General features: G+C 42.0%; 1 protein-coding gene and 1 pseudogene across 8 annotated transcripts in view; both read left to right on the top strand.

The window, feature by feature from the left end:
- Nucleotides 1-23503, top strand: part of CDH13 (cadherin 13) — a 980082-nt gene that overhangs the window by 105470 nt on the left and 851109 nt on the right. The gene's annotated exons all lie outside the window — the stretch shown is intronic.
- On the top strand, nt 1336-23227 carry LOC110146084 (homeobox protein OTX2-like; annotated as a pseudogene).

Below are 23503 nucleotides of genomic sequence, written 5' to 3'. Positions count from 1 at the left end.
GAGGTAAGGGCTCCCTGTCCCTTGAAATACGGCACTCAAGGTCAGCAGGTTCTGTTTAGGCATTCTAGGGACAGTACCTGGGTTCACTCAAAGATCAGATTAGGAATCCTCAAGGACCTTTTATAGCAAAGAGCAAACTGACTCTCATCCTAAATACCTGTGTGTGCTTTCTGGAGGACAGAGGCTGAGCTGAGTGAAGGGAGGTCACCTCCAAGACAGAGCTGCTCTTCGGGACGGGGGAGCGCGGAAAACAGAGATCAGAAAGTGGCTGGTTGTGGAGCAAGGGGACTGCCTGTGGCCAGAAACAAGAATATCGTTATTGCAGAATAAGGAAACAAGCCAGGTACTGATCTAAATGAGCAGGAGTTTCCTGAACCTTCAGGAAGGATGTCTAGTCCTTAAGAGAGCTGGGCCTGAGCATGTGTCTCAACCAGCCTCTGTCTTTATCAGGTGGATCAATGCTCATTCTCTGTTTTTCCAGGAGCTCATGGGTTATTTCTCTTGTGGGCCTGCGTGAGAGGCCTTCCTCCACTCGCTCCCCCTCCTCAGGTCTGAGTGCTGCTAGACTAGCTCTCTGGCACACGGATAAGAGGAGTCCAAGGGCTCCCCCCAAAGCTGAGCTCAGTGCTGCTTACAGCCCTCTTAAGAAGGCTTTCAGATGGAGAAAAGAGGCCTCAACATTATGACTTCTGTTTTCTTGATAAGGAAAACGGGACAATGTCTGAAAGAATGCTCACAACCGATCAGGGTTGAAGAGAACAGCAAGGAGAAATTCCCTGAGTCCACTTGGAGCTTGTTAGCATTGTGAATTGCAAGAGATTGGCTTAAGCTGGTTCCTTTTCCCAAAAGCATAGGGAGATTTGATTTCCGCTTTTCCGTTATGGTTGAGTACATCCTTTCAGCAAATACTTACCGAGAACTTTTAATGTTAAGATTGGTCACTTAAAACAAGGGTCTTCAAATATTTTCATTTAAACACATAAGGGAAAGTGAAAGTCACTCAGTCATGTCTGACTTTGCGACCTGATGGACTATACAGTCCATGGGATTCTCCAGGCCAGAATACTGGAGTGGGTAGCTTTTCCCTTCTCCAGGGGATCTTCCCACCCCAGGGACTGAACCCAGGTCTCCCACATTGCAGGCAGATTCTTTACCAGCTGAAGCCACAAGGGATGCCCATAAGCTTCAAACTGTATAGTGATAGAATGGGAGACAGTCATCAGCAATTTGCAAAACTGTGGTTCTGGTGCTCTTCCCAGCCAACTCAACTTCTCCCATCCTCCTCCTTTCTGAGCATCTCTCCTGTTCACTGCTTAACTGTGTGTCATCCTGAGCATGTGCTGCTACGTGCAAAGCCAGGTGTGTACCAGCCAGTGTCCCCACGACAGACGAGAGAGAGAAGTTGACGGTCAGGGACGGCTTTGTGGGCCTGTGACTCAGAAGGAGGCTCTGTGTTTGGAGGTTAACTTCACCACCTTGAAGTTCTTTTGTCTAAAATTTATTTATTTTTAATTGAAGGATAATTGCTTTACAATATTGTGGCTTTTTTTTTTCTTTTTACCAAACATCCATATGAATCAGCCGTAGGTATACGTATGCCTTCTCCTTCTGGAAACTCCCTCCCACCTCCCACCCCATCCCAGCCCTCTAGGTTGTCACAGCGCCCAGGTTTGAGTTCCCTGGGTCATACAGTAGATGCCCTCTGGCTATCTGTTTTACGTATTTACCATCTTGAAATTCTTAATAGATTTTTTTCTTTGTCTCTGTGTTTTGTAAATGAAGTCGGATGGGACACCGGAGCACGGTCTGGGGCTTGGAGCCTCCTTTCTCTGGCCGCCCCCCTTCCCATAGCTTCCTCATTCATCTCCCTGAGCTACATTCTTGGCTACCTGCTCCCTGACCCTGCCCAGGTCCCACTGCACCACACTGCCACCGGCGAGCCCCAGGGCAAGGGTGTCTGTCAGGTGTATGCCTACTTGCAGAAACGAAAGGCAGAGCTCGAGGTGCCTGGGAGGGTTTATACTCACCCCGTGAATATCTTTGCCTGGGGGAGCGTGACATTAAATAGCAAAGAAAAAACACTATGACAGGTTCAGAGAGAGATGGTAGAAAAAAGGAAAAAAATGTTTGCCTGTTTTTTGAGCAAGACACCCCACATTTTCTTTTTACACCTGAAGTTCTACAAGAGTTATATGACCGTCCCTACTCACAGCCTTTTGTTTATCACCATGAGGGTGGGTGAGTGGGTGAGAAATGTGGGTCTACCCACATGTGAGTATAGAAAATCATTCTTCTGTCTGAAGGCCAAAAACCTGGACCCTGTAGGCCAGCACTGCTCTCAACCGGCGTAGCTTGTTGGTTGTATCTGTCTCCTAGAAACATACTGGCTAAAGCACCCTCAAATAATGACCATGTCTCAACAGTTACTCCTCTAAAAACTCTGCTGCCAGATTTGGTGGAAACAAGATGATGACTGAAATTAACAGAATGTTCCCCAGAACAGCAGCATGGGAAATAAGATGTTATTTACAGTATAAACTAACAAGGCAGGCCATGACAATCGATACTCGCCCCTCCTCTCCACCAAATCTCTTCTCATTATGTAAATGGGATGGCCCGAGGTGTGAGAACAGTGAATAGAATAATAGCTGGAAATGTAATGGAGCTAATAGTGGATTTCTCCGGACTGTCAACTTCTGTTCAAAGATCCTGGCAGTGAAGGACAGAGAGCAGTATGTAGAGAGGAAGCTTTCTCCCTGCCTTGGTGTGCTCCTTCCTGCGGGCTCCTTTTCCTCTCTCACCTCCCTCCCTCCTCCAGCACAGCCCATGTGTCTAGAACAATCTCCTCTGCAATCCCTCACTTCCTAAATGACTTAGCCCAGAATCGTTTTTTGAATAGATCTTTGCACCTTTCATGATTGGTTGATGCAAGTCTAAACTGATGGAAACCCTAACTCTAAAACACGTGATGTGACTTTTCCTTTTGAAAATGTCCAATTCTCAATCATTGATCCCTTGTTTGAAAATAGCAAACACCTACTGAAACAAGCTTAAGAAAAACAGGAAATTATTGAGAGGACACAAGTTCAGGAAGTTCAGCCGGAACTTCCAAAGGACCAGAACTACGAGGTGGAATATTGGGTCTTGGAGACCCCAGAGTCCTGATCTGTAGCATGTGCCTGTTTCTTTGGTATCTCCCTCCAGCATGGCTGATTTCAAGCTACCGACATGACATCACTTACTGGGAAGTAGAGAAGAGATGCATAGTTACACCCCATTTTAATATTTCCATCATACCCAGGGATCGAACCCAGGTCTCCCACATTGCACGCAGATTCTTTACCAGCTGAGGCAGCAGGGAAGCTCAAGAATACTGGACTGAGTAGCCTATACCTTCTCCAGCAGATATTCCCAATCCAGGAATCAAACCGGGGTCTCCTGCATTGCTGGTGGATTCTTTACCAGCCGAGCTACCAGGCAATCCCTTAGGCAAAATAGAACAGTAATTTGTTGTTGTTCAGTGACCAAGTCATGTTTGACTCTCTGTAACCCCATGGACTGCAGCATGCCAGGCCTCTCTGTCCCTCACCATCTCCTGGAGTTTGCCCACGTTTGTGTCCACTGCATCAGTGATACCATCCAACCATTTCATCCTCCGTTATCCTCCCTTCCTTCTGCGTTCAGTCTTTCCCAGCATCAGGATCTTTTCCAATGAGTCAGCTCTTCACATCAGGTGGCCAAAGTGTTGGAGCTTCAGCATCAGTCCTTCCAGTGAATATTCAGGGTTGATTTCCTTTAGGATGGGCTGATTTGATCTCCTTGCTGTCCAGGGGACTCTCCAGAACCACAAGAGTCTTCCAGCACCACAGTTCGAAAACATCAACTCTTCAGTGCTCTGTCTTCTTTATGATCCAACTCTCACATCCGTACATGACTACTGGAAAGACCATAGATTTGACTATACAGACCTTTGTCCACAAAGTGAAGTATAGACATAAGTAATCATAAGAGCAGAGATAATAAAATATGGTAAAGTAATTAAGAAATGATATATTTTGTGTATTTGTTGGCTTTGCTTTCAAGATAATTTGTTTAATCATAGTGCATATAATTAAATTTTTAATAACATCTATGGTTAATATCTGAGTTCACAAAAGTCCTGAAAATTTAATAGTCAACTCTTGGTAACAGTATATTTTGGCTCCCATATAGAGCAGCCTTTGTGAGAAGAAGACAAAATGCAGAAGGGGCTGTGTGTGTTGAAGGAAATGACTAGCAGAAGGAGCAAATGGTTGGTCTCTTAAGTTCAGTCTCTTCACAGATATTTTATTTTGGCATAATTCAGAGTCAATATATAACTCTATGTAGAAAAAAAAATTGGGATCTGTTCTTGTCTTTGTTTTTCTCTGACCTTTCTGAACATCTCTTGTCTGGTTCTTCTTCCTACCCCCTAAATGGAGGCTTTATACTCTGTCTTTGGACATCATTTATCCTCTCTGTGTTGACAGCACTTAAGTCTAAGAAATTGGTATTGTTCCTCTGCTGAGCTTCAGGCCTATATATTTAAATTAACAATTTCCTAGACACTGCCACATGGATGTCCTACCATCACCTTGAACTTGAGGCATCTAAAACAATTGTGTGTCTCCTTCTAAAAATATACTTCCTAATCAAGTGGCTATGTTCTATAATGTGAGGCACAGTCTTTGAGTCTAGTGCCAACTTGTATCCCTAATTTGACTTTGTTACCTTGGACAAGTCATTGACCTTTCCTGATCTCAGTTTTACAATCAGATGAATGGGATTAACTTTGAGTAATGGTCTTTATGTCATATTCCAAGAGACTTTGATCTTTTGGGTCTGCCTCATAAGTGGTCCAAGCAACAAGAAAAGAAAGACTCTAGTGGAGTCCTATGCACCCCACCCTCCCTTCAGCCAGGAACGCTCCTCTTTCATTCTTTTTATAAATTAAAGTTCCATGAAATATTTCTTCTATGAAGCGGTTATCCAGGAAACTGTGAACCACTAAATTAGATGATCCCCTAGGTCCCTTACAGGTCTAAGCATTCCACAGTTCTTCAGTTAGTGCTTATGTTTCTGTTGGCTTCAGAACTACCGGAATGACAGCTCAAGACTGCAGGGCGGCCTGTTGCCCTCTGTAGTTCATTACATAGGGTTAAGGGTAGGAAACTCCCCGACTTTGAATGTCTTCTGTGGTCACTCCAAGCCCTCATATTTGATTCTCATTCAGGGTTCTACAAAACCCTTTTATGTCTATTTCTGCCCCAGGGTCCTAAAATATAAATTTTAACATGCTTTGCTTCTCCTTGCCTCTCATTCCCAAATACGGATGGACCCTCGTTGATAATCATCACTAAATAATGAACAGATGATGGCTGAATGAGTGACTGAGTGCATACTACCAAGGAAAATTACTGTTTTGAATTCATTTCTGGGCCTGAACTTTAGAAGAGTCAATATTTGTTGCATATTAAATAAGCCAGTTGTTGGATCAACCTTTCTAACCAGCTTCCCATTTTCTGAAAAAGAGGTAAGTTCTTTCTGAGAATTGCCATGAAATGCGCATTTTGCTTTCTCTAATGCTAAGCATTATCAGCCAGAGACAAGGCTTTTGCACAAAGGTAGACAGTCAGCCATTCTCTCTCTAATCAGGGCTGCTGGATCAATATTTGTTATCATTTGATTTATTTATTCATTTATTTAAGTTTCTAAGCAGCTCTGCCTTTTGTTGTGATGATGATACGGCAAAATGCAAAACAGCTTCTGACAAAACTTTGCTGTCTAGACTCTCGATAATGATCTCTAAAAGCCAACTCATTTTATTTGCATCCTTTTATTAATAATACACCCCCCAAACCTCTGCTAGTACTTGTCACAGTCAGTGGGTACTTCATGAGCCAAGAGTACACAGGAGGGTATTTTTGGTTCATTATTGGGTTTCTGTAATTGAACTGACATTTTGTGAGAGCACTCCTGTATTTTAAGGGGAAACTCAAACCAGTGCAGTAGTTTCCAAGTCCTCATTACTATAACATGAAAAAGAAATTTGTTAGAAGTATATTTGTGTGTATGTGTGTGTGTATACACATATGCTCACACACATACACAGACATGCACATACATTGGTGTGGATAGGCCTAATAATGTAGGCAGTGTTCTGTTTGTTTCAAATACAGTTGGTCCTATTGGGACCCAATAGACAATTAACCACGGCCTGTAGCCCTCCTCCAACTTTCCCCCCTTTCTCTGATGCTTGAGGCTTACCCACAGGCCTCCAGGGATGTGGCCTGTGCATTCAACCCCAAATGAAGGCTCGTGGGGGCAGAGCATTTACAAGCCTTCTCTTCTGACCCTCTAGTTAGATGGCGGTGATTGCATGGAGAGAAAACCAGGGAATAACAAAGGAAACCGCTTAAGCAAGTTGTGTTCGGGAAGATTAGAGAAGGGAGTGCACAGAAGGATTAATTTGAAGTCTCTGAGGAAGTAATTGTGTTCAAATAATAGTTTTTCTTGTAGCCACATTTTCTCAGGTTAGTCATTTCTGATGGAGCCTCCAATTTTCTAAAATCTTTTAAAACTTAGATTCTGGCTTTCTTCCTTCACTTTTCCTTATTTCTATTTTCTCATTCTGGTGCAGCATTCATCTATTCATTCATTCATGTATTCATTCAACTGAAGTTTACTGATGATTAAGATGAATAAAACCCTTGATTTCCAAGAGTGGAGACAAAACCAAACCAGACTGCAAACCAAAGCAATTTGGGAAATTTGCTTTGGAAATTGGCTTGCAAATGGAAATCCATTGTAGCATGGCTGACCCTTAGGTGGTGTGGGTATGCCATAGCATTTTTGGATGTTTAGTCATTTGTTTGGATTAAATGCCTTGTTAAATATTTTCCATGCCAAAATTGTGGTAAGAGTTATGGTAGGGACATGAGTACAGTGAAGAAAATACAGAGCTAGTCGTTAAAATTATAGCAGGTCTCAGAGACGAGCAGGAAGACTTTACAGTTGGGCTGCTTCTGCTTGGGCAGAAACCAAGTCTCAGAGCCTGTGAAATGGGGGAAGTTGCATGAGTACAGGCTGGAGGCAGTGCAGCAGTGGTATTTTCAAATTTAACCAGGTCCATGAACTTAGTTTAAAATGTTCAATGTTTGACCTCTATCGAGGAAAGGTTTTTAATGAGGTGGCTTGTAAAAGTTGCATACTTTTCATATGTTATTCAGGTAGCTTGGCCAAGAACCTATTGGTTAAATGTGGACGTGTTGTTTGCCAGTTCAGTTCAGTTCAGTCGCTCAGTCGTGTCCGACTCTTCGCGACCCCACGAATCGCAGCACGCCAGGCCTCCCTGTTCATCACCAACTCCCGGAGTCTACCCAAACCCATGCCCATCGAGTCGGTGGTGCCATTCAGCCATCTCATCTTCTGTCGTCCCGTTCTCCTCCTGCCCCCAATCCCTCCCAGCATCAGGGTCTTTTCCAATGAGTCAGCTCTTCGCATGAGGTGGCCAAAGTATTGGAGTTTCAGCTTCATCATCAGTCCTTCCAATGAACACCCAGGACTTATCTCCTTTAGGATGGACTGGTTGGATCTCCTTGCAGTTAGACATAGCCAAAACAATTAGGGAAAGAGGAGAAGGCACCATGTTCCCAAATGGACAAGTGAAAACTGATACCCTCCTGATAGGAAGAGAACTGATGTTTCATGGAAATCTCTAGTAATAACACTAACAGCCACCATTGTTGATCACTTACCACAAACCAAGCACCCTGTGAAGTCCTCCCCATCTTCTGTCTCCCTTAACCTGCCTGGAAACAGAGATGATTAAGCCATAGTTTAGCAGTTCCTTGCCCCAGTCACTCAGCCTCCTCTAGGCTCAGTTTCCCCTTCTGCAAATGGAGATCACAGGAGACTCTGGGGAATATTAAATGAGACCGTACTTGCTATGTGCTTAGTATGGTGTCAAGCAGGGAGTAAATAGGTCAGTGAAGATTGAAATATTGGCTAGTGTTAGCACTCCTCTCCTCCTTTTACAGATGAGGAAACAGGCTCAAAAAGACCGTTCTAGATATGACCGATAGCTGAGGGCAGAACTCCCAGAAAATAATGCTCTTATGAGCACATATTAGAACAGAGAATCATCTGGTGCTCAGAGTGATGGCCAAAACAACTCTTACCTTTGTGTGATGATCACCTTGCCATTACTACTTGATCTCATTTGATTCACATGGGAACAGAGATTTTGGTATTTTCTACTGCTGTATCCCCCCTGTAGCAGTTGCTAGCGCATCCTCCATTCGAGGACTGACCTTCAATTTTCCTTCTTCTTTCCCATGGCAAACTTCTTTGCATCCATCAGGAATCACTAAGCCTTAACACTCTCCTCATCACCAGCCTTGCCAACTCTGTGGGACTTAGTCATTTTGTCTTTATTTCCCACACAAACTCCTAGTTCATAAAGTGGTAAAATCATTTTCATGATGTATTGTCATAGTTTTACTTCCCTGTCTATTGCCCCGCTTGCTCAGACTTCTTTAAAATTGAGACCACTTTTTACCTCTTTCCATGCCCCTAACTCCTTGCTTAGGTTGACTTAGGCTTTTGCAAACACTTGAATAAATAACTGTAACTACCTTCATTTGTATCTGAAAAGTTTTCTTGATATTTGAAATTCTCACCAAAACCCCCAAACCCAAAGACCTTCACCATTCACCCAAAGGTTTTCAAAGAATGTTTAACTGTGTAACTCTCACATGCCTGGAAGGAAGCCTTGGAGCAAAAGCAAGACTGTAGCTCTGAAAGAATTATGTCAACATTTAATCACAAGAAATAGTTATGCTGCCAAGAGGGCTTCTAGAACAACTTAGCTTTTGGTTTAAAGTTCAGTTTCTGAGTAATTGATCAGGTAGAAGCAATTTGACTATTATAGCTTGAATATGCAGGCTTTAGTAATGCTGTAGCATCTTAACATGTCCCTGTCAATCTGTCTTGGGACTGGAAAGCTCTCTGGCAGGTGTGTGAATTCCAAGGCAGTGGCTTTAACTCTGAGGATGTTTGGAGATGGTCCATGTCTTTGTTGATGATCCTCCAGACTGACAAAGGCAAGAAAGACTAGAACTATGATCAGAGCAATGGTCTAGTTGGTCTGGATTTGAGGAATGTTTTTCTTGTACCAAATGAGTGAAGACCTGAGCAAATCTGGGGAGTTGATGAATATTTTCCTGGCAAATGTTTTTATTTGTTCTTTTAATTGAAGTATAGTTGATTTCCGCTGTACAGCAAAGTGACTCATTTGTACACACTTATACATTCTTTACATCTTTTTTATGTTCATTTCTATTATGATTTATCCCATGATATTGAATATATTCTTATGCTATACAGTAGGACCTTCTGGTTTATCCATTCTTTATGTAACAGTTTACATCAACTAATCCCAAACTCTCAGTCCATTCCTCATCCACTCTCCCTCCCCTTGGGCAACCATAAGCCTGTTTTCTAGTTATATGAGTCTGTTTCTGATTTTTGTGGGTAGGCTCATTTGTCCCATATTTTAGATTCCATATATAAATGATATCATATAGTATCTGTCTTTCTCTTTCTGGCTTACTTTACTTAGTATGATAATTTCCAGTTGCATCCTTGTTGCTGCAAATAGCACTCTTTCATTCTTGTTTATGGCTGAATAGTATCCCACTGTGTGTGTGTGTATGTGTGTGTGTGTGTGTGTGTGTGTGTATACTCTTTGCAACCCCAGGGACTATAGACCACAAGGTTTCTCTGTCCATGCGATTTCCCAGAAAGAATACTGTAGTGGGTTGCCATTTCCTTTTCCAGGGGATCTTCCTGACCCAGGGATTAAACCTGAATCTCTTGCATTGCAGGCAGATTCTTTATCACTGAGCCACAAGGGAATGCAGATATATATTTATATGCTAAGCAGGTGAAGGGAAGGAGGGCAGCCCGACCCTGGCCGTAAGACTCTTTAGATATAATGGGATTGGCAGTCAGCTTTGGTCCTCTGCTCAGTCAGCTCTCTAATGGGGGAACTGTTACATTCTTATCATCTGCTGGGAGGTGGGAAGACACATTGGATATGGGAGGTAACCACATCACAATCATTTGGTATTTTGTTAGTTACATCCAGCAGAAGATTCACCATTGTTTCTTTTATGACTTTGTAACAATATGAACTAAGTAAAAAATATTTTTATTAGTATTTCAGTATCATTAAACCACTATTTGATGATTCCTGCTTGGGACCCTATTTACAAAAATATGTCAGGCTTTATTTACAGTATTTATTATTTCATTGTGTGCTAAGAATCATACTAAAGTAGAACACACATTGTTTCCGTGTGACTCTCCAGCAACCCCATGGGATGAGTGCTCCTATTCATGTCTCTGATGAGGCCATTAGGGCACAGAGAGTTCTGGGTTCCTAGCCAAGTTGTGTTCAGAACCAGCACTGTCTGAACTCAGCTTTCATGCTCTTCCCACCCAGCCAGGTGTCTGCTCCTTGATAAATTATCTGAGGGCTGTTGCTTTCATAACATGGTGCTGTCATGTAAATATACTGAATAAGCTCAAAGGTAATAGTGAACTAGGAGTTAGTAAGATTTAGGCATGATTAAACACCACGCAGAGGAACCAAAGATCAAATTGCAACATCCGTTGGATCATAGCAAAAGCAAGAGAATTTCAGAAAAATATCTATCTCTGCTTAATTGACTGTGCCAAAGCCTTTGACTGTGTGGATCACAACAAACTGGAAAATTCTTAAAGAGATGGGAATACCAGACCACCTTACCTGCTTCCTGAGAAACCTGTATGCAGGTCAAGAAGCAGCAGTTAGAAACGGATATGGAACAACAGACTGGTTCCAAATCGAGAAAGGAGTACAACAAGGCTATATATTATCACCCTGCTTATTTGACTTATATGCGAACATGATGAGTACATCATTCAAAAAGCTGGGCTGAATGAAGCACAAGCTGGAATCAAGACTTCTGGGAGAAATATCAATAACCTCAGATATGGAGATGACACCACCCTTATGGCAGAAAGTAAAGAGGAGCTAAAGAGCCTCTTGATGAAAGTGAAAGAGGAGAGTGAAAAAGTTTGCTTAAAGCTCAACATTCAAAAAATGAAGATTATGGCATTGTGTTCCATCACTTTATGGCAAATAGATAGGGAAACAATGGAAACAGTGAGAGACTTTATTTTGGGGGGCTCAAAAAATCACTGAAGACTGTGACTGCAGCCATGAAATTAAAAGACACTCCTTGGAAGAAAAACTATGACCAACCTAGACAGCATATTAAAAAGCAGAGACATTACTTTGCACACAAAGGTCCATGTAGTCAAAGCTATGGTTTTTCCAGGAGTCATGAATGGATGTGAGAGTTGGACCATATAGAAAGCTGAGTGACAAAGAATTGATGCTTTTGAACTGCGGTGTTGGAAGATTCTTGAGAATCCCTTGGACTGCAAGGAGATCAAACCAGTCCATCCTAAAGGAAATCAGTCCTGAATATTCATTGGAAGGACTGATGCTGAAGTTGAAACTCCAATACTTTGGCTATCTGATGCGAAAAATGGATTTCTTAGGAAAGGCCCTGATGCTGGGAAAGATTGAAGGCAGGAGAAGGGGACGACAGAGGATGACATCACCGACTCAATGGACATGAGTTTGAACCAGCTCTGTGAGTTGGTGAGAAACAGGGAGGCCTGGTGCGCTGCAGTCCATGGGGTCACAAAGAGTCAGACATAACTGAGTGACTGAGCTGACTGACTAACTGAAATGCCATGTAAACTTCCAAAACATACGTTATTCATCACTTGCTTTATATCTCAACAGCTTCCGTTTGTTTAAGTTAGTGTTTTCCAAGTTGCATTGTCATGAACAGAATGTGACATATTTTTGAAGGGGAAAGATGAGAATGGTTCAAAGCCAGTGAAATTTGGAGTGATGCCTATAAGTTTTTCCTCCTACTTATCTGACTATATATATATATACTATAAACCCTATCAGGAAAAAATAAAAATACAAAAATTTTTGATAGCAAGAAAAATGGCTTCTGTTACACTGAGTTCTCACAGGTCAGATATGCATTGAGGGCACAGAAGTTAAGAGACAGAGAAGAATGACCATCTGAGCACTTGAAAGGCTTGTTGAATTTCTGCACAGGGTGTTTCAAGGGGAGTCGCCAGGTGAAACCACAAGTCAGTGGCAAGAAGGGAAGCAGCTGGCAGTGGGACTCATCCCGGGGTGGTGTTTCGCTTCTGACCCCTGCTGACCTGCACCTGAGACTTCACCCCGTCTCTCTGTCTTTTCCCCAAGACAAAATGAGGGAATTGAATGCAGTGATCACTAAGCTTCTCTCTCTGCTCCAAAGATATTCTGATTCTCAAGAGTTCTAAGAGTTCTGTGCCGCTAGAATTGATTACCTTTTCATTGTTAGTGACTTCATAAAAAGAAAATTATTTAAGCTTTTTTTTTTTTTGGCACAAAATTCACCCATGACTTTTCTAAAATATTATATCTTAATGCACACAGTTCTTAAGCACCGAAGCTAACTGAAACTACCATAAAGTATTAACAGAAAATACATATGAGAGGATGTTATTTAATAAACCCCTAAGTCCATAATTCTAATAATGCAAATCAACTTTAATTTTCCACTAATTAGAAGCCAGACTCTCAGTTTTGCCTCATTTATCTGCAACTCCTCCTGTCTCGGGCTGCTCAGTGATGGCCATGCTTCTGGCCGGGTCATTTCCTCCATGTCTACTGATTAACGTCTCCTGGCCAAACTGTAGTAGGCGGACTTGAGGGAGGGATTCCCTGGAAAGCGGTGAACAAAGACTTGGGGACTAAAAGCAAAGACCATTTAGGTTGCAAAAGGAAGACAGTTCAGTTCTCTTTGTGTCTGTTTGTAAATATCTCACTAATCGGCAGGCTCTCACTCTTGGAGAGGCCCTGAGTGGCTTGGGTGGACATTCTCTTCATTATCCAGCCATTGTCATGGAGTGATTAAAGCAGCATAATGAGTTTTTGAGGGAAAATGATTATCTCCAGCACTCTCCTGGAGGTACATGGACTGCTCTAAAATTGGAAGAACGAAGCAGGACACCCCTGGTACAACTGTGTAGAGAATGACCAGCAGCACCTTGGCATTTGTAGATTTTATTTAAGAGCATGGACATGGGGTTCCAGCAGCACTGGTCTCCTTGTTAGTCCTGGAATACACCTCAGGGCCTTTGCATGTGCAAGTCTCCCTGCTTGGGATGCACCCCCACCTGATGGCCTCATGCCTCATTACCTCTTTTAATTAGTTTTTGCTTGAATGTCACTTTTCCACAGAAGTCATTCCTTCTGTTTCTAGTTACTCTTTTCCATTGGCCTTGCTTAATCTATACAGTGTTTATCATGTCATGACATAGTAAATATTTAAAAGTTGTTTATTTTCCATCTCCTCTGCTAGAATGCATGCTGCATAAGTGCAGGCTGTTTGCCTGTTTCAGACCCCATTTTGTCCCTGGCTCTAGGAGAGCAATAATGAGCACTCAGTAACTGCTTGTCGAATGAATTCTGAAAGTATGTAAAGATACACATGAAGATCTGAATGACTTTTCAACAACTTAAGTCAAAAGACAGTCTTTACCTTAAAAATACAGTTTGCCCATGTTTGGTATTTGATAAATATTTATTGAAAGAAATGAACACATGACTGGAATGAATAAATAAATTTAATAGATCTAGTTTTCAATAGATACGTAAATGTGCCTCTGTGCTTTAAAAGGAAAGCAAGAGTGGCAAGACCAAGACCATGGTTTTGGGAACCCAGTAGTTGACAGAATGTTCAGTTTCTAGATGCCCTAATTTAGAGCCCTATGACAATGCAAAAGATACAATTGGGTCTTACCTGTTGCTTCATCTTTAAATGAGGGATAACTATTCAAGCAATAACAATAATACAAATAATATGTACTTTGCAACTTCTAGTGAGGATTAGGTGAGATAATGCTTGAAAAGCAATAATCTGGGTCTGGGATCTGGGTAATAGTAACATTTCCAGGTATTGCATATATGAAAACAAAAGAATCAGATGTTTGGAGTGAGGGAACACAAGCAGCCCTCCTCTATCTCTGACCTGCTGGAGAAGGTTCTGCTTCTGTCTGTCTAGGTTTTTCCTCTTCCCTGCCCTTCATGACAAGACTGGGAGGAAACGTGGAAGGGAAGAGCTTGAATCTATATCTAGAAATGGAACTATAAAACGTGAGGGTGCTGGACAAGCAGATGTGAGAGTGCAGAGGGCATTTTGAAGTTCAATTTGCCTCCTTTGTGGGGCTAAATACTATAAGGTGCAATTTGCATCCACTTATTTCTCAGATATAACTGAGGCTATAGCATGAGACCAGGAACATAGTAGATGCTCAATAAATAGGTATTGGATAATGAATGAGGATATGGATCATTATGGAACTAGTTTTGGTTGTGTATCCCTTTAACTTCTGAGGCTGAATCACACTCACAGTCACTTCACTTGTTCTCAATTCATTTATTTCTTCATGGAACCCCCATAAATCTTTACATAGTTTATGGATGCCTCAGGCAGACTGAATATCGTTTTTCCTTTCACTGTTTAAGAGACTAGTGTTTGGGTGTTTTGAGTTGCAGAATTTCATAATTCTTTCGGCTACACACCTCTTGAGACCCCAATTACTGAGACTATAGACTCCTCTAGAACCATAAGAGTTCTTTGCAAAGACCCTGCCATTATGCATCTTGTGAAAAGCTACCCCCCCTTCATCTTTAGCTCAACTCAACAAGTTTCCATTGAATGCCCAGCACTAAAAGTCTTAGATGGAAATTGATTCCCTAGTCCTTCTATTTTAACTGTCAAAATCATAGACTACATTGTTTCTGACTGAAAACCCACTAACAGCTCCCTGCCAATCATCCCGGTGCTCCTTCCCCGTGCAGGCACTGCCTGCTACCATTATCAATGGGGAATCTATATTGTGAATGGTATTTATTACAAGAAATCATGTGGCATAAAGAGAATAATTGCCTTCATAAGCATGTATTTTTTTTTATACTATGAGCTTCCCAATGGGAAGTCATACTGGGGAAAGCATAATTGCTAATTCCAGTGTTACACATAACTCTGAGGAGTATTTCATGGTCTGACTCCCTGAGTGTCATTTCTTCCTGTGGAGAGGGAAAGAAATAGGCTTCCATTGAGGAATCTACACAGGGCCAGACCCTGTGGTTTCCCAGACATGAGTTTTGCCTTATAATAACTTGAGAAGTACATGGAATCATCCTCATTATAAAAAAAGAACCAATTTCACTGGGCTTAAATAACTTCTCATAAAATCACCTCCTTATAATTATGTGAAATCAGGATGTAAGACCAAATTTCCTAGGGAATATGCAATGACTCTTTATCCTATACCAATGTTTCTTTTTGCCAAATGTAAGAAATGAAGTGTCCCCAAGAGCCACCTACCCCCAAATATTTTCCTCATCACTCCACTTCACTATCTGAAAGTCCACCATCAAAATCATTCTTCTAAGGCTGGAGTCTTCTTAGGCTTCTGCCAAAATGGGGAATGTCTAGTGCAACCTCTTTTTCGTGTGTGTGTGTGTGTGTGTGTGTGTGTGTGTGTGTGTGTGTGTTTATTTTTAATTGGAGGATAATTGCTTTACACCATTCTGTTTGTTTCTGCCATTCATCAGCATGAGTCAGTCATGGCATACGTATGTCCCCTGCCTCTTGAGCCTCTCTGCTCCCTCCACCCCCCATCCCACCCCTCTTGGTTGTCACAGAGCCCCGGCCTCAGCTCCCTGAGTCACACCGCAAATTCCCACTGTCTGTTTCACAAATGACAGCGTATATGTGTCCCTGCTGCTCCCCATTCGTCCCAGCCTTTCTTTCCCCCGCTGTGTCCACAAGTGTGTTCTCTATGTCTCCACTGCTTCCTGCAGCCTCTTTTTTAAGTCAAGGAAAATTTATAGAATTTAGGTCGAAATGCACTGAGAATAATTTACAAAAATTCCTAAATACAAAGCTGATATATTTAACACCAGGTTCAGATCATTTCTGAAGAATTAAAGCTCCCCTTTTAGCTCTAGGGAGGTCTGAGGTCTGACCTCAGACTAGGGAAACACTGCCTTTCCCAGGATAACTGAATGTTGCCACAAAGATCCAAGGTGCTACATAGATCCTGCATCTGGTGGACCGGAGTTCACACCCGGGTCCTGCCAGTTGCCATTCACGCCCCCAGTATACGCTTGCCTAAGCCAAGGTTCAGACCTCAGCTCCACAACCTTCTGTCTGATTAGCTTTGGCAGTTAATCTATCTGATTAGCTTTGGCAGTTAATCTACAGATAAATCAGCTAATCTACAGAAGTTTAGTTTCCTCATGAAAAAAACGGGGTTATGTCTCTCTCTCTCTTACTGCTGTTACAGGATTAAACAAGATGGTTCTTAAAAGCACTTAGCCTAATGCTGGATACAGAAAGAGTAGTCAATATGTGGCAATAATAACAGTAGCCATGGTTGTTGCTGTCTTTACTATCTATTATTATTATCCAATACATATTATCCATTATTCAATAAGTTCCAATAGATCTGACTAAATGCCTCCTCCCCACCAATTGCTTTTCTTCAGTATTCCTCAGTGCAAAATGTGAGCTGTCCTTTGATGATAAAATAGAATATTTACGTTATCTTCAAGGCTCATTTGTACCCAGCATACAATTTTTTAAAAATTGCATTTTATTATAAAAATCTTCAAAACTAGAGAAAAGTTGAATTTTGCAGTTGGCGCATGTGCACTCACCATCTATATTCTGCCTTTAACATTTTATCCCCTGTGCTTCTGCTCTCTCTCCCCCTCCATGCATCCCTCTATCCATCCATTAATCCACCCCATAATTTTGATTTGATGAATTTCAAAGTGAATTGTAGACAATGATATACCTTCCTCCTAAATACTTTAGCATGAATATTGTTAACTAGTATTTGTGCATACTTTTTTCTCTTTTGATGTAAAATTTACCCATGGTGAAATGTATAAACCTTACACGTATGTATACTCTCTGAGTTTAACATACACACGTATCTTTGCAACCTAAACCCTTGTCAAGATGTAAAAGAGTCTCATTATCCCAGAAAGTTCCCTCAAGCCTCTACCTAGCCAATTCTGACACTCCCCCAGCAACCCCAAAACAACCACTGCTCTGATTATTTGGTACCATGGATTAGGTTTTTTCTGTTCTAGAACTTGGTATAAATGGAATCATGCAGCATGCACTCTTATGCATGGCCCCAAAGAGAAAAGGGGTAAGGAGAGAGAGAGAAGAAGAGCTGAGAGGATCAGCTCTGTCTGAGTGATGGATGTGAGTTGGGTTGAGGCTGATGGTTCAGAAGAGAGAGAGGGAAGTTGTAAGGAGTAACTGCTCTCATGTGTAAGTTGTCTAATACGAAATAACTGGATTGATTTTCCTCATGGCTGGTGGGAGTGCTTCTCCTTGCTACACAGTCATGCAACATACGTCTCATTTTCTCAAATAAACTGCAAGGAAGTCTCTTACTATTGACTGGGACAAAGTTTCATAAGGTGTTTATTTTATTCCCTGTGGTGACCTGCACACAGGAGCCGCAGTAGATATCCACTGATTGCAAACGATGCCTCTTCCCTGACTATTCATTGTAGCAATTAGTTTTATTGATATTTGGGGGGCTGATTTTAATGTGTATTTGACTGAATTGACCATTTTAGCCACAAGGCTTTGCAGCAGCTATGTCCACCAAGTCTACCAAGAAAATGGGAACTGGAGACTTTTCCCATTTTATTGCCATTTTACTACCATACCATGGTAACATCTCACCACGAATGGTCATGATATAAGGTCAATTTTTGTCTTAAAAATATGATATAGTATCAACCTCTGTTCCTGTTGCTCTAAAATTAAAATAGAACACTTTGTACCCAAAGTTTTGTCCCTCAGACTTCAAGCCTAGTGTTACATCTGTTTATAAGCCAGCAATAATGCCACTGGGCCTCGCTGGTGGCTCAGATGGTAAAGAATCTGCCTGCCAATGTAGGATATGCAGGTTTGATACTTGGGTCGGGAAGATGCCCTGGAGAAGGAAAATGACAAGCCACTCCAGTATTCCTGCCTGTAGAATCCCATGGACAGAAGAAATTGGTGGGCTGCAGTCCATGGGGTCTCAAAACAGTCAGACATGACTGAACCAATAAACCACCACCATCAGCAATACCTCCACTGGAGGAGGAAAAGGGTCCAGCAGCCACTGGACATCAGTCTCTTCCTCTTGATGTTTCTTACTTCCCTAACCCAGTAGACTTCCACAATTAAGACAGATTTTTATTCAGTCTAACAAGAAGATCAGAAGCTATTCAGTGTCAGCAGACTCACTTTTATGCCTTTAATATTTTGTATTTTGCCAATATTTCAAGGTACTTTGAAGGTCCCCTGCTCTCTCATGAGGGCTGGGCATGAATGTTCAGGAGCGATCATTGTAATGACATCTCTCTGATTAAAAAGACAGCTAGTGAAATCGAGATAGAACATCAAATTCAGAAACATCATTAGCAGGATTCTATTTTGGCTGGGTCTAATCTTCTGCAGGGTCACCATGTTGCCTTCAATGAGTCTGACCATTTTATATCATTTAGATTGAAACAGACCCATCATGTCACAGGCAAATGCCTTTATCATATTTAATTGACCCAACATCATGTAATAATCTCCCTGGTAATTATCCCTGGCCAGCAATTGAAAGCATGAAGGAACAAATAAATCCTCCCAGTTGCAGGTATATGTAAGCTGTTATTTGGTGCCATGGCAGAAGAGTATTGACAAGTTACTGTGCAATACTAATTATACTAAGAAAATGTAAATGGCTTCATCAAAAAAAGAAAGAGCCAGATGGCAGGCTTTATATACTGTATCCTCATATGTTAGGAAATGGGGTATTAAAAAGGCATCCCGCCCTCTGCATCAGGGAAGAAGGAGGAATATAGATACCTGTGTCTTTACGGATGCTAGACTGTACCTCCAACTGGGGAAACTTTTTGGAAGGAGGTAACATTCAGAAGGACATTAGTGGCTGTTGGTATTTAGGTCTCATCATGCTACCCAGGACATAGGTGAAAGAATATTACTTAGGCTGATGCTACCTTTTTCTTGTGATAGTAGTTGCTGGAGAGAGAGATGGGGGGAATTGACCTGTTCCATAGTGCCCTGGGCTTTTCCTTCATGCTGGCAAATGATAAATTATTCACAAAAAGACATGTACCCACCATGTGGTGAATCAGTGGGCCTCCACTGAGCTGGTTTTTCTAATGCATCAGCAAGAACAGACTTACCTGAATGCATTGCAGTTAAAAAACAAAATTCAGTTGGAAACAATAGACTTAAATCTGCAACAGCACATGGCAGAAAGGAAATTTGATTTCAAAGGTGAGATTTGGCAAGCCTGTGAATGCACTCTGCAAACTGCACAAGGAATTGGATTTTTAATAAGCGTAGAGTTAGTTCTGAATTCTCTTGTTCTTGAATTGCATACCATCTCACCCAGCTGCTGTCCCCAGCTAATGTCACCAGAGCTGAAGTGACAACGAAAGTGTGACTGTGGCTTGGGAATCACTTGAGCCTGATTCTCTGGCTAGGTTGGGCTGCTACCTGCCATAACACATGGCTGTTATTAGCCTTATTAGAAAACAAATTTGGAAACATTAACCGAGAAGGGTGTTTGAACAGTCATGTTCTCCCTTGCTTCCCGCTCCTCATTATCTCATCTGTGTGTGTGTCTGTGTGTATGTCCTGCTATTGTTACTCAACCAGTCAATCAAAATGCTGTTTATTGTAAAAGCAATTCTCCTTAATTAGAGAAAATTTGGGACATAAAAAAGGAAGAGAAAGAAAAGCACTCAAGGGTTGCAGCCCAAACATGATCATTAGTAACAATTTACTGTAGTTTTTTAGAGCCTTCTTCCTTTATGTATGCATTTAAGTTGGTTTAGTTTTTATATGGTTAGACTCATCATGAATCATATATTCAAATTCTGCTTAAAAATCATCATAAGTTTAGCCTATATAATTAAATTAGCTATAATTATGCTTTGAGCTGTATTACCATTCCATACATAGATATCATTTTATAATTATTACACAATCAGTTCTCAATGGCTACATAATATTCTTCTGTTTAAATGTATCATAGTTTGGTTAAGTATTTCCTTATTGTAGCATTCTTGAACGCCGTATTCTCGGGTTTGTTTTTTTTTTTTTTTCCTTTGTAGATTAAAAAATTTAAGCTGTGACTCTGGTATAAATTAAAATTTGCTTGCTTCATTTCACAAAACTTTTCTCATTGTTTCACAGTTTTTTAATAAACATATTTTTCTTCAGTACAGAAGCAAAGTTTTATTCTTTAATCAAACAATGGAGAGAGCGCGTGCTTCCTTGCAGGCCGGAAGGCCAGCCGGGCCGCTTTGCGGGGTCACGGGTCAGTGGGGAGGAGGCGGGGTTCTCCCGCGGGAGCCTCTGTGGTGCGCAGGCGCCGCTGTGGTGGTGCGCAGGCGCCGCGGTGGTGCGCAGGCGCCAGGTCTTAGTTCCGGCCCAGCGTCCCCGCACGCCGCTTGGTGCCGCCATCTTGAACTGAGCGTCTGGCGAAGCTTCTGCACTCGGTCCCCCGGCCTGAGGTGTCAGCATGGCTGTTTCTACTTGGAAGTCTGGTCAGAGGCACCGGGTGTAAGGGCTCTGTAAGTGGCCCCTATAAGCAAGTGAAACTAGTCAGGACCTAATGAAGCTCTGGTTCTTGATGTCTCATCGCAGGAAAAAATTCAGTGACCGACCAAGTGATAAGAAGTGGATCTGTTTAGAGAGAAACGCACTCCACAGTGTGGGCCATCTCAGAGGGCGAGTGCTGCCTTGGGAGAAACACACCCCACAGAGTGTGGGCTGTTGCAGTTGAGAGTGCCCTATGAACATAATTTTCAATGGTCATATATTTTTTTAAGGCAGAAAGCAGCCTTTCCATCAGGCGGAAAATTAATCAGCCCTGACGAGAAGCAGAGCTGAGCACGGCGGCCTGTAATTAAGGGACGCATGCCCTTCAGATTATCTCGTTAGTTTATCAAGAAAACATTTATTATAATTAATTCTCAGACAAGTTCGACTACTCCAAACCCACCCGACAAGGGCTCTGAATCTGTCCAACCAGGCGAAGCAAGACCTTCCACTGTGTCCCCTGGATTTGGGCTGACTTTGCACCTCCAAACAACCTTAGCATGATGTCTTAAAAAACCACCTTATGCAGTCAGTGGGCTGAGTCTGACCACTTCGGGCATGGACTTGCTGCACCCCTCACTGGGCTACCCGGCCACCCCTTGGAAACAGTGGCAGGAGAGGACGACGTTCACCTGAGTGCAGCTGGATGTGCTGGAAGCACTGTTTGCTAAGACTGGGTACCCAGACATCTTCACGTGGGACGAGCTGGCGCTGAAAACCAACTTGCCTGAGTCCAGGGTACAGGCATGGTTTAAGAATCAAAGAGCGAAGTGCTGCCACCAGGGGCAGCAACAGCAGAATGGAGGTCAAAACAAAGTGAGACCTGCCAAAAAGAAGACGTCTCCTGCCTGGGAAGTGAGTTCAGAGGGTGGAACAAATGGCCAGTTCATTCCCCCTCCTAGCACCTCAGTCCCAGTCATTTCCAGCAGCAGCGCTCCTGTGTCTGTCTGCAGCCCAGCTTCCATCCCCCCACTGTCAGATCCCCTGTCCACCTCCTCTCCCTGCATGCAGAGGTCCTACCCAATGACCAATACTGAGGCTTCAGGTTATAGTCAAGGATATGCTGGCTCAATTTCCTACTTTGGGGGCATGGACTGTGGATCTTATTTGACCCCTAACGCATCACTGACTTCCTGGACCAGGGACCGCACTCAGTCCCATGGGTACCAATGCAGTCACCAGCCATCTCAGTCAGCCCCCAGCTTCTCCTTCCACCCAGGGATGTGGAGCTTCAAGCTTGGGTTTTAACTCAACCACTGATTACTTGGATTATAAGGACCAAACTGCCTCCTGGAAGCTTAACTTCAATGCTGACTGCTTGGATTATAAAGATCAGACATCTTCATGGAAATTCCAGGTTTTGTAAAGACCTGTGGCCTTCACAAAAATCATCTTTCGTGGGTGATTTTTAAATATACTGAGCTGGACATTCTAGTTTTAGCCAGGCCTTGGTTAAAAGAGTTAGATGGTATGATGCTCAAACTCATCTTCTGATCAATGTCCTTGAAGGCACAGAAGGAAAATGAAAGGCCTTAGCGAGGGCCTACCAGCCAGCTACCTGAAATAGACAGATCAACCTACTTAATACCTAAGACCCTGTCATAGTTTTAGATCATTGGTTTTCCTGATTCACAAAGTGATTGAAAGCAGTCTAGCCATGTGCAACCAAATACCACCAAAAATAAACAAGCAGAACTAAGTCGTGAGGGGAAGGAGGGAAGGACATAGCCTTCTTAAGCAGAGGTGTTCCAGTGTTTTAGCCAATCCATGGCTGAATCTTAGGAATGGACAGTGTCTCAAGCTCACTCACGTTCCATGACCAACTGGTAGTTGGCATTGAAAAGCTTTTAAGGGCTGTGTGAATTGTGCGACTGATTGTCCTAGCTGCATTACTTTATTTAGAAAATAATGTTCATAAGGAGTCAATATGTAGTTTAAGAGACAGTGTGTGTCTCATATAAATGGTACATCTGTGGTTTTTAGTCTGTGCTAGACTTCAAAACTGTGATCTCCTGTTATTGTATGCAACCTTGAACTCCACCTCTGCAGCATTTATTCTGTGATTAAATAGGTTATAATTATAAGTAAATTCAGAGCAACTGAGTACTTATCTATAAAGATTACCTTTGGCTGGAGGTGAGCTTCACTGCAAGTTTACAACAAAATGTTTCTGGACAAGGAGAATAAGAGAAGAGAAACAAAAGGACACTAATTCATCATGTAATTTACTGTTGGTAAGCCTAGCAGTAAACAGAGATTGGTCAATTGCTCTGACCCTGATGAATTTATAAACTGAGATCATTGTTGTTTATGCTTGCAGATGTTAACTGGAAAAGTTATATATGCATAATCTTTTCTTCCTGGTTTGGCAGTTATATTAAAATGGTTCTAGCACACACACACACAAAAGCAGAAAGCAGCCTCATAACTACTCCTTTGTGTTTAAAACTCCTTTAGCTACTCCTTTGTGTTCAACTACTGAGATGAAGGTGCTTTCTAATTTTGTAGAATATTAAATGATTGTTTCATTAGTTAATCAAAATGCATTATGTACCAATTACATACAAAGCACTAGTCTAAACTGGTTATATTTGTGCTTAAAGCTTTTTCAAGTTTAGGAAGCTTTACTAAGGATGTCTAAAATA

The sequence above is a fragment of the Odocoileus virginianus genome, chromosome 20 (genome assembly GCF_023699985.2).
Source record: "Odocoileus virginianus isolate 20LAN1187 ecotype Illinois chromosome 20, Ovbor_1.2, whole genome shotgun sequence".
NCBI lineage: Eukaryota > Metazoa > Chordata > Mammalia > Artiodactyla > Cervidae > Odocoileus > Odocoileus virginianus.
The sequence above is the reverse complement of the archived record's forward strand: the minus strand, read 5'-3'. Positions and strand labels throughout refer to the sequence as shown.